Here is an 8,859-nt window from a genome sequence, read left to right as displayed (position 1 = left end):
GACTACACTTCCTCATTGACGACATGTGGTGCAGTGTGTTTTATGTTCTTAGGTATTGCCATCTGTGAAAATAGTCTGTGTGTATGTGCAGACACACACACACACATATAAACCATATATAGCTATATACAGTTATAGTTATATATACCAGTTTTAGTTATATAAAACCCTTAATATAGTTAATGAAGACTTTCACAAGTACTTTTTCATTTAATTAATATACCATCAGTATAAGGTCTTATACTCCCTTTTATAAAAAGGAAGGAAATAAAGCTTAAAGTAATTATGTGGTTTGTCAGAGGTATATAATTGTTAAATGATATAGTCTTGAACTCAGGATCCCAAATTCCAAATCTCAGAGTTAAATGTATTCATGAGTGACCAATCACCAATCCTGGCTTTGATCTAGGTGTTGTATCAACAATTGTGTGGTCCTGAGCAAGATCAGAAAATTTCTGAGTTCCACTTTAATTCTTGGTGACAGATATGAATAAGTACTAGAGCTGATTCCTGCATAGGCAGAGATGGTCCCTGCCTGAGGGACTTGAATTTAACCTTTCTTATTAGTTTACATTCTTTATTTCCAGACCCTCACAAGATTTGCTGATATACTGCTTTCAGGTTTTGTCCATATCAATGAGGTATTCCTTGACCATGCCATTTAAAATAGCCCCACCTGATTGCAAACTACAGCAGCTGCTCTGGAAAACAGTTTGGAGGTTCCTTAAAAAGTTAAAAGTAGAATTACCCTATGATTCAGCAATTGTACTACTGGGTATTTATCCAAACAGTACAAAAATACTAATTTGAAGGGATACATGCACCCCATTTTATAACAGCGTTATCTGTAATAAAGGGAAAAAGTCCAAATGTCTATCAACTGATGAATGGATAGAGAGGTGGTATACATATGTATATATCTAACTCAGTCATAGAACAGAATGAAATCTTGCCATTTGCAGTGGTGCAGATGGAGAGGCAAAATGAGTCAGTCAGAGAAAGACAAATACCATATGAATTCCTCAGTATGTGAAATTTAAGAAACAAAACTGATGAACATCAGGTGAGGTGGAAAACAGAGAGGGAAACCAGAAAACATACTCTTAACTGTAGAGAAGAAATTGAGGGTTATTGGAGGGGAGGTGAATGGGAGGATGGATTAAACAGGGGATATGGATTAAGTTGTGATGAGCACCGGGTATTGTTTGACAGTGTTGAATCACTATAGAGTTATACCTGAAACTAAAATTACACTGTATGCCAACTAGCACCTCCTTCTACACCTTTACATTTTAAAGGCCCCTTTTCAGTTTATTACTAAAAACTGCATAGTACATATTTTGCACATCTATTTTTCTCCGTGTTTTCTAGAATCTAAGCAGCATAAGGGCTAGAACTTTGTCTAACTCAACTGTTTTATTTCTCATGTACAGAGCAGTGTTTGACACATACTAAGCACTCAGTATAAACTTGTTGATAAACAAGTTAATATTTGTGAAAACTAAATGAAGTGTATACAGAAGACTGAAACACTTTCATGGTATTCTAATACGATTCTATTCTTCTATTCTTCTTCCTCTTTCTCCTTTTCCTTCTTTTATCACAGACGAAGAATTCTTCACAAATGAAGAATAAGACAGATAAACGATTATAATAATAAAGAACTATAAAAATATTTTTAATTTTAGTCTCCTATAGTTTCATTTAGTTTTCGCAAATATTTCTTTGTTTTGTTCTCCTTCCCTTTCATTCCACAAATTTATGTGAAGTACTCACTATTCTTTCCCAGTGGACAACTTCTCATTGCTAGGGTTTCCGTATGCTGATATGGTCTTTAATTAAGTGAACTGGGAAATTAGATGAGTCAATGATGCCAAATAGGAACAGTTAATAATGCCAAATTTCTCCAGGAATAGGATTTGAGGCAATTTCAATAGCAGCATAATGGATGTACAAGAAACAGAAGTTTACCACTGGAAATAAAGAAGTTGGGACGGAGGTAGAAAATATTTTCTTTGTTTGAGAAGCTGTAGTAAAAGATGATGGATTAAATGGTGAACACCCAGGAATGAAAATGAGAACATTTTCCCACTCTCCTATTAAGATGAAGGATGGACTATTGGCAACCTTCAGTAGTGGGCCTCGGCATGGCTTGAGAACAAAGCACTTGATTGAGGACTTGGCAGAGATAAGATTCTGGTATTGGTTTTATAGAACTACATATAGCCAAGGCTTTGGCAGTTTGAGAAACAAGGTGTCTGAACCCTCAACACCATGAGTAACACAGGTAAACATGTGATATTTTTAAAAAATAAAAGTATTCAGCTTTGCACAGTGGCAGTATCATAGCCAATGAGGTTTATCTGAGGCGCAATTATTGCTAATTGAAAAATAAAAGTATTCATTTTCTGTGTGTAGTATCTCATGTAATATCTTATGTTATTGACATCTGTTAAAATATTTCTATGACTTTTGCTTTGTTTTATTTGGAATTCTTGGTAGGCCATATGTTAGCAATATTTCAGTAAACGACCATAGTTATAAAGTCTATTCCATTCTTTCTCTGGAACTAACCAAATTTTAGCTATTCCCATAATCAGTAGCTCTTCATTCATTACCAATTTAAGTTTGAAACTAGGCTTTGGTATAGTGGCTCTGGTGAAAATTTTTGTTGTTAAATTTGTTGGTGGCCATAAATCCTTTAAAGAGTTGTTTAAACAGTACCTACTGATTTTGGCCCAGGAAAATGCACATGCATACACACACATCGTTTTTGGCATATAATTTCAAAAGGACTAGAGACCTTTTAATACCGATCCGTGAACCTAAGGAAGACTTCAGAATTTTAGTTTCTTCTATAGGAAAGCTGAAGTCCATGATGCTTTAGTTGTGACTGGGGAGTGGCACCCCTATATATCTTTGTCAAGAGGTGATTTATCCCCTTTGGTATCACTCCCTAGGTCTCCTGAGTTTCCCAGGATACTTGCACTTAACATATCAGTGAAATTGGTTTGGATTGCTTCTCTTTATCTCTCAACCCTGAGTTCTGAATATCTCAGACACAACACTTTCCTTACTCCAAACATCTGTGGTCTATACCTCAGTGATTCCACTTTGCTCACTTACTGTTGATTTTATCATGCCTCGGACAGAAAAAACCTGGTTACATCACTTTTTGTTTTGATGATCAGTTGTTTGCTCTACCCCTGAGGTATAATTTTTGTTTCTCTGGCAAGATGGTCTAGACCCTTTTAAGAGTAGATGTTAGTAAGTATGTACTAATTTCTTTTTTGAAATATGGATGAAGCCTCATATGAGAGGAAGTAGGATACCCCAAAATATTTTAGGATTTAGTAGATTATTAAAAAATCTAGTCATTGTATATGGATATATTAACAAGCTGTTTAATATGGTTGTACAGGATTTTTAATGCATAGAGTAAATTCACATTTATGACTATGTATTATAGATTACCCTGAAGTATTTTCTGCTAAGTCAGGCAAATTTATTTTGTTTCATCAGCCAGATTTATACATTTTAAAGCCAGTATTTTAAACCATACATGTAACAATGGGAGAATAAACATTTAATAAATGCTTTCTCATTGAATAAAATGCAATACTATGCATTTAACATAATATTTAGTCTCATTAACTTTTCCTCATAGTCAGTAATAACTGCAATAAACCAAGGACACTTCACAAAATTCCAAACAGATATTTTTCAGGTGGTTAAAAACAACAACAACAACAACAACAAAAACCAGAAAACAAAAACAATTAGCAAAATCCTGATTATTATATTTGGTTTTTATTTTTCTCTTAGCAACTAAGGTTAATCTTTAGCATATAATATATTTCATATTATCTTGCATCTGTTCATATTATTAATTTATTCCTTTTTATTTTTATGTTATTTTAAGTGGCATAAAGCTTGAACCAAGAGTAGTGTCTGGTTGGCTTAGTGGGTTGAGCTGCTGACTCTTGATTTTGGCTCATGTATAGATCTCAAGGTCCATTCTGAGAATGAACCCCGTGTCAGACTCTGCACTCAGCTGGGAATCTGTCTGAGTTTCTCTCTCTCTTTCACGCTCTCTCTCCATCTCCCTTTACTCCTCTCTCTGCTTGTGCATGCACATGTTCTCTCTCTTTCTCTAAAAACAAAAACAAAAAACAAAACATGAACCATGATTTGCATTTATTGTGAAACAAAATCCTGAGCTTTCTATGATATTTGCTGAGTGAAAACATTTTAAAATTTTTACTGGAAATGTTTACCTGCTTTTAATTTAATTTACTAAAATTATTTATATTTAGTATTATGAAAGCTGCTTATCATAAATCTACATGAAGATAGAGAAAATTGGGTTTGAATCTTAACTTTGTCTCTCAAATAATGAGAACTCTGGCTTATCATTTAAAAAACCCAACTAAAACTGATTCAAACAAGAATGTAAAAAAATAAAAATGGATGGGGCATTTGTTAGCAGTCAAACCTTAGTTACAGCTCAATTTAGGAGTTCAAATGCTATATTTAAATATTTTTCCCCCTGTGGTAGCTTACTTTTCATCATTTGTTCAAATACTCTGGTTTTGTTTTCATTAGACAATAACTAATAGGTCCTGCATTCATTTTTGTGTTCACTGGGATTAGAAAGAATATATTTTCTTGGTAGAGCAAGTAAAAGTTAGACTATTCTTTCAGTGGTCACAAACTCCTTTAGTTTTTTTTTTTTTTCTTTTATGTCTAGGAAACTGAATGATAACCAGAAGAGAGTGGCATGATATAGTCCATGTGCTGAATGGGAAATATATGCAACTTTATCCAGCAAGACTATCATTCAGAATGGAAGGACAGTACAGGGTTTCCTAGACAAACAAAAACTAAAGGATTTTGTGAACACTAAACCATCCCTGCAAGAAGTATTAAAGGGGACTCTTTGGGTGGTGGTGGTGGGGGACCCAAAAGCAACAAAAACTAGAAAGGAACAGAGAACGTTATCAGAAACACCAAATTTACAGGTAACAGAATAGCACTAAATTCATACCTATCAATAATCACTCTGAATGTAAATGGACTAAATATTTCAATCAAAAGATATAGAGTGTCAGAATGGATTAAAAAACAACAACATAAACAAAACAAGACCCATCTAGATGCTGCCTACAAGAGACTCATTTTGGGTCTAAAGACATCTGCAAATTGAACGTGAGAGGATGAAACCATCTATCATGCTAATGGATGCCAAAAGAAAGCTGTAGTACCAGCACTTATACTAGACAAACTAGATTTTAAACGAAATACAGTAACAAGAGATGAAGAAGATTATGTCATAATTAAGGAGGCTATGCCCATCAAGATGATCTTACAATTGTAAATATTTATTCCCCCAACTTTGGAGTACCTGGATATATAAATCAATTAATAACAAACATAAACCCATTGATAATAATGCAATAATACTGGAGGACTCTAACATTCCACTTACAGCAATGGGCAGATCATCTAAGCAGAAAATCAACAAGAAAACAATGGCTTTGAATAACACAGTAGACCAGATGAATTTAACAGATATATTTGGAACATTTCATCCTTAAGCAACAGAATATACATTCCTTTCAAGTGCTTATGAAACAGTCTCCAGATTATATCACATACTGTGTCATAAGTGCCCCCCCTCAACAAGTAAAAAATGGTTGAGATCCTACCATGCACCTTTTCAGACAACAACACTATGAAACTTGAAGTCAAGTACAAGAAAAAGTTTATAAAGGTAATAAATACATGGAGATTATAGAACATCCTACTAAAGAATAAATGGGTTAACAAGGAAATTAAGAAAGAATAAAAAAATACATGGAATCAAATGACAATGAAAACATGACAGTCCAAAACCTTTGGAATGCAGCAAAGGTGGTCTTAAGAGGGAATTATACTACAATACAAGCCTACCTCAAGAAGGAAGAAAAGTCTCAAATACACAACCCAACTTCACACCTAACTGAGCTGGAAAAGGAACAGCAAATAAAGCCTGAAGCCAGCAGAAGAAGGGAAATAATAAAGATTAAAGCAGAAATAAACAATATAACAACGAACAAAAACCAGTAGAATAAATCAATGAAACTAAGAGCTGGTTAATGAAACAATTAATGAAAGTGAGAAACCCCTAAATAGACTTACTAAAAAGAAAAAAGAAAGGACCCAGATAAATAAAATCATGAATGAGATAGGAGAGATCATAACCAATACCACAAAAATACAAAGGATTATAAGATAATATTAAGAAAAATTATATGCCAATAACCTGGGCAATCTGGAAGAAATAGATAAATTCCTAGAAACTACAAACTACCAAAATGAAATAGGAAGAAAGAGAAAATTTGAACAAACCCATACCCAGCAAAGAAATTGAATTAGCAATAAAAAAATCTCCCAACAAACAAAAAGTCCAGATCCAGATGGCTTCCTAGGGAAATTCTACCAAACATTTAAGGAAAAGTTAATAACTATTATCAGACTTCAAAAATAGAAATGTAAGAAAAATTTCCTAACTCATTCTAAGAAGCCAGCATTACCTTATTCTGAAGAAAAGATTCATGGCAGCTGTACTCTCAGTTTTTAAAGGGAAAAAACACTTTATTGATATTATTAAAATCTAAAAGAAACAGAAAGGAGAGGCAAATCCATGCATAGATGAGGGCAATAGCAAGCAGTAAAGGAGATTAAAGCACACTTAACAACATCTAACCTCATTAGCTGGGGAAGCCCTGTAGAGTCATCCAGGCTAGAGTTCTGACTGAAAGACTTGGGCAAGCATCCTCCCTTCAGGTGAGACTTACAACTGACCATCCCCATATGGGCCATATTTATAGGGCAAATGACAAGATCTGAAATTAAACATTCGTTTGCCTACATACAGATCAGAGTGCACTACATCCCTATGTTATCAAATCTTTACATATTCAAGGAGCCTGGGCTAGGTGTGCTTGCCTACCCTCCCAGATTCCATCATGTGGGGCAGCCCAGCCTGGAGCCAGAGGAAATGTAAGGCAAAATTTATTGCTTTTGGTGTCCAGACCAGAAGGGCCATTTCTGACCTGGAGGCCAGCTAATGTCAACTAATCAGGCTCCCAAAGTCACTTATGCAGCACAAGTCTCACAAACAACATTCTTTAACCTGCCTGATATGTGCAGGTTGGGATAGTTGGCCATGCAGAACAAATCACAGAAACCTTCATCCAAACAATATACCTTGATTCAAAACCAAAGACACCCTCCATCCCAAAAGAGAATTACAGGGCAACATCCCTGGTGAACATGAATGCAAAAATTCTCAACAAGGTACTGGTAAATCAAATCCTACAGTTCATTGAAAGAATTATTCACTGCCGTCAAGCTGTAGGGGTGCCTCAATATTTGCAAATTATCAACATGATACACCACATTAATAAAGGAAAAAATAAGAACAATATGATCCTGTCAATAGATGCAGAAAAAGAATTTGACAAAATACAGAATCCAGTCTTTTTATTTCATTTATTCATTTGAGAGAGAGGGAGAGCTAGAGTGAGCAAAAGAGAGCACATGAATGGGAGGGGATGGTGATGGAGAGGGTAAAGCAGACTCCCCACTGAGTAGGAACCATAATGCAGGGGTCAATCCCAGGACCCTGGGATCATAACCTGTGCTGAAGGCAGATGTTCAACTGACTGAGCCACCCAGGGGCCCCTCTTTTATTTTTTTTTTAATATTTATTTAGGAGCCTGATGCATGGTTCATATCAAGACCCTGAGATCAGGACCTGAGCCAAAACCAAGAGCTGGACATTGAACTGACTGAGCCATCCAGGTGCCCCTAAAGCATCTACTCTTGATAAAAACCCTCAACAAAGTAGGTGTGGATAGAGCATACCCCAACACCATAAAAGTCATATACAAAAGACCCACAGCTAATATCATCCTCAATGGGGAAGAACTGAGAGATTTTCCTCTATTGTCAGGAATAAGACAGGGATATACACTTTCACCATTACTATTTAACATAGTACTGGAAGTCTTAGCCTCAACAATCAAGCAACAAAAAGAAAATAAAGGTCATTCAAATAGGCAAGGAAGAAGACAAACTTCCAGTGTTTATAGATGATAGGATACTCCATCTAGAAATCCCCAAATCTCTACCAATAAATAGCTAGAACTAATATATGAATTCAGCAAAGTTACAGGATATGAAATAAATGTACAGAAATCTATTGCATTTCTGTACATGAATAATGAAGCAGCAGAAAAGAAGATCAAGGAATTGATCCCATTTGCAATTGTGCCCCAAACAGTAAGACATTTAGGAATAAACCTAACCTAAGAGGTAAGAGATCCATACTCTGAAAACTATAGAACACCTATGAAAGACACTGAAAAGAATGGAAAGAATTGGTAAAACATTCCATTCTCATGGATTGGAAGAACATTGTTAAAATGTCTATACTACCCTAAGCAATCTACACATTTAATCTAATCCCTACCAAAATACCACCAGCATTTTTCACAGAGCTAGAACAAATAATTCTAAAATTTTTATGGAACTACAAAAGACCCCAAATAGCCAAAGCAATCTAGGAAAAGCAAAGCAAAGCAAAGCTGGAGGCATCATGATTCCAGACCTCAAGCTATATTGTAAAACTGTAATCATCAATACAATGTGGTACTGGCACAAAAAGACATATAAATAAATGGATTAGAATAGAAAACCCAGAAGGGAACCCATCAATATATAGTGAACTAATATTTCACTAAGCAGGAAAGAATACCCAGAGGTAAAAAGGCAGTCTCTTCAACATATGGTGCTGGGAAAACTGGAGAGCAA

General features: G+C 35.1%; 1 pseudogene; it reads left to right on the top strand.

The window, feature by feature from the left end:
• Window positions 1–2,323: 2,323 nt before the first annotated feature.
• On the top strand, window positions 2,324–2,455 carry LOC123388089 (annotated as a pseudogene).
• Window positions 2,456–8,859: the final 6,404 nt, after the last annotated feature.

This window comes from Mustela putorius, unplaced genomic scaffold (genome assembly GCF_011764305.1).
Source record: "Mustela putorius furo isolate JIRA1106 unplaced genomic scaffold, ASM1176430v1.1 tig00003871_pilon_pilon_pilon, whole genome shotgun sequence".
NCBI classification, from domain to species: domain Eukaryota; kingdom Metazoa; phylum Chordata; class Mammalia; order Carnivora; family Mustelidae; genus Mustela; species Mustela putorius.
This window is presented reverse-complemented; position numbering and strand designations above follow the sequence as displayed.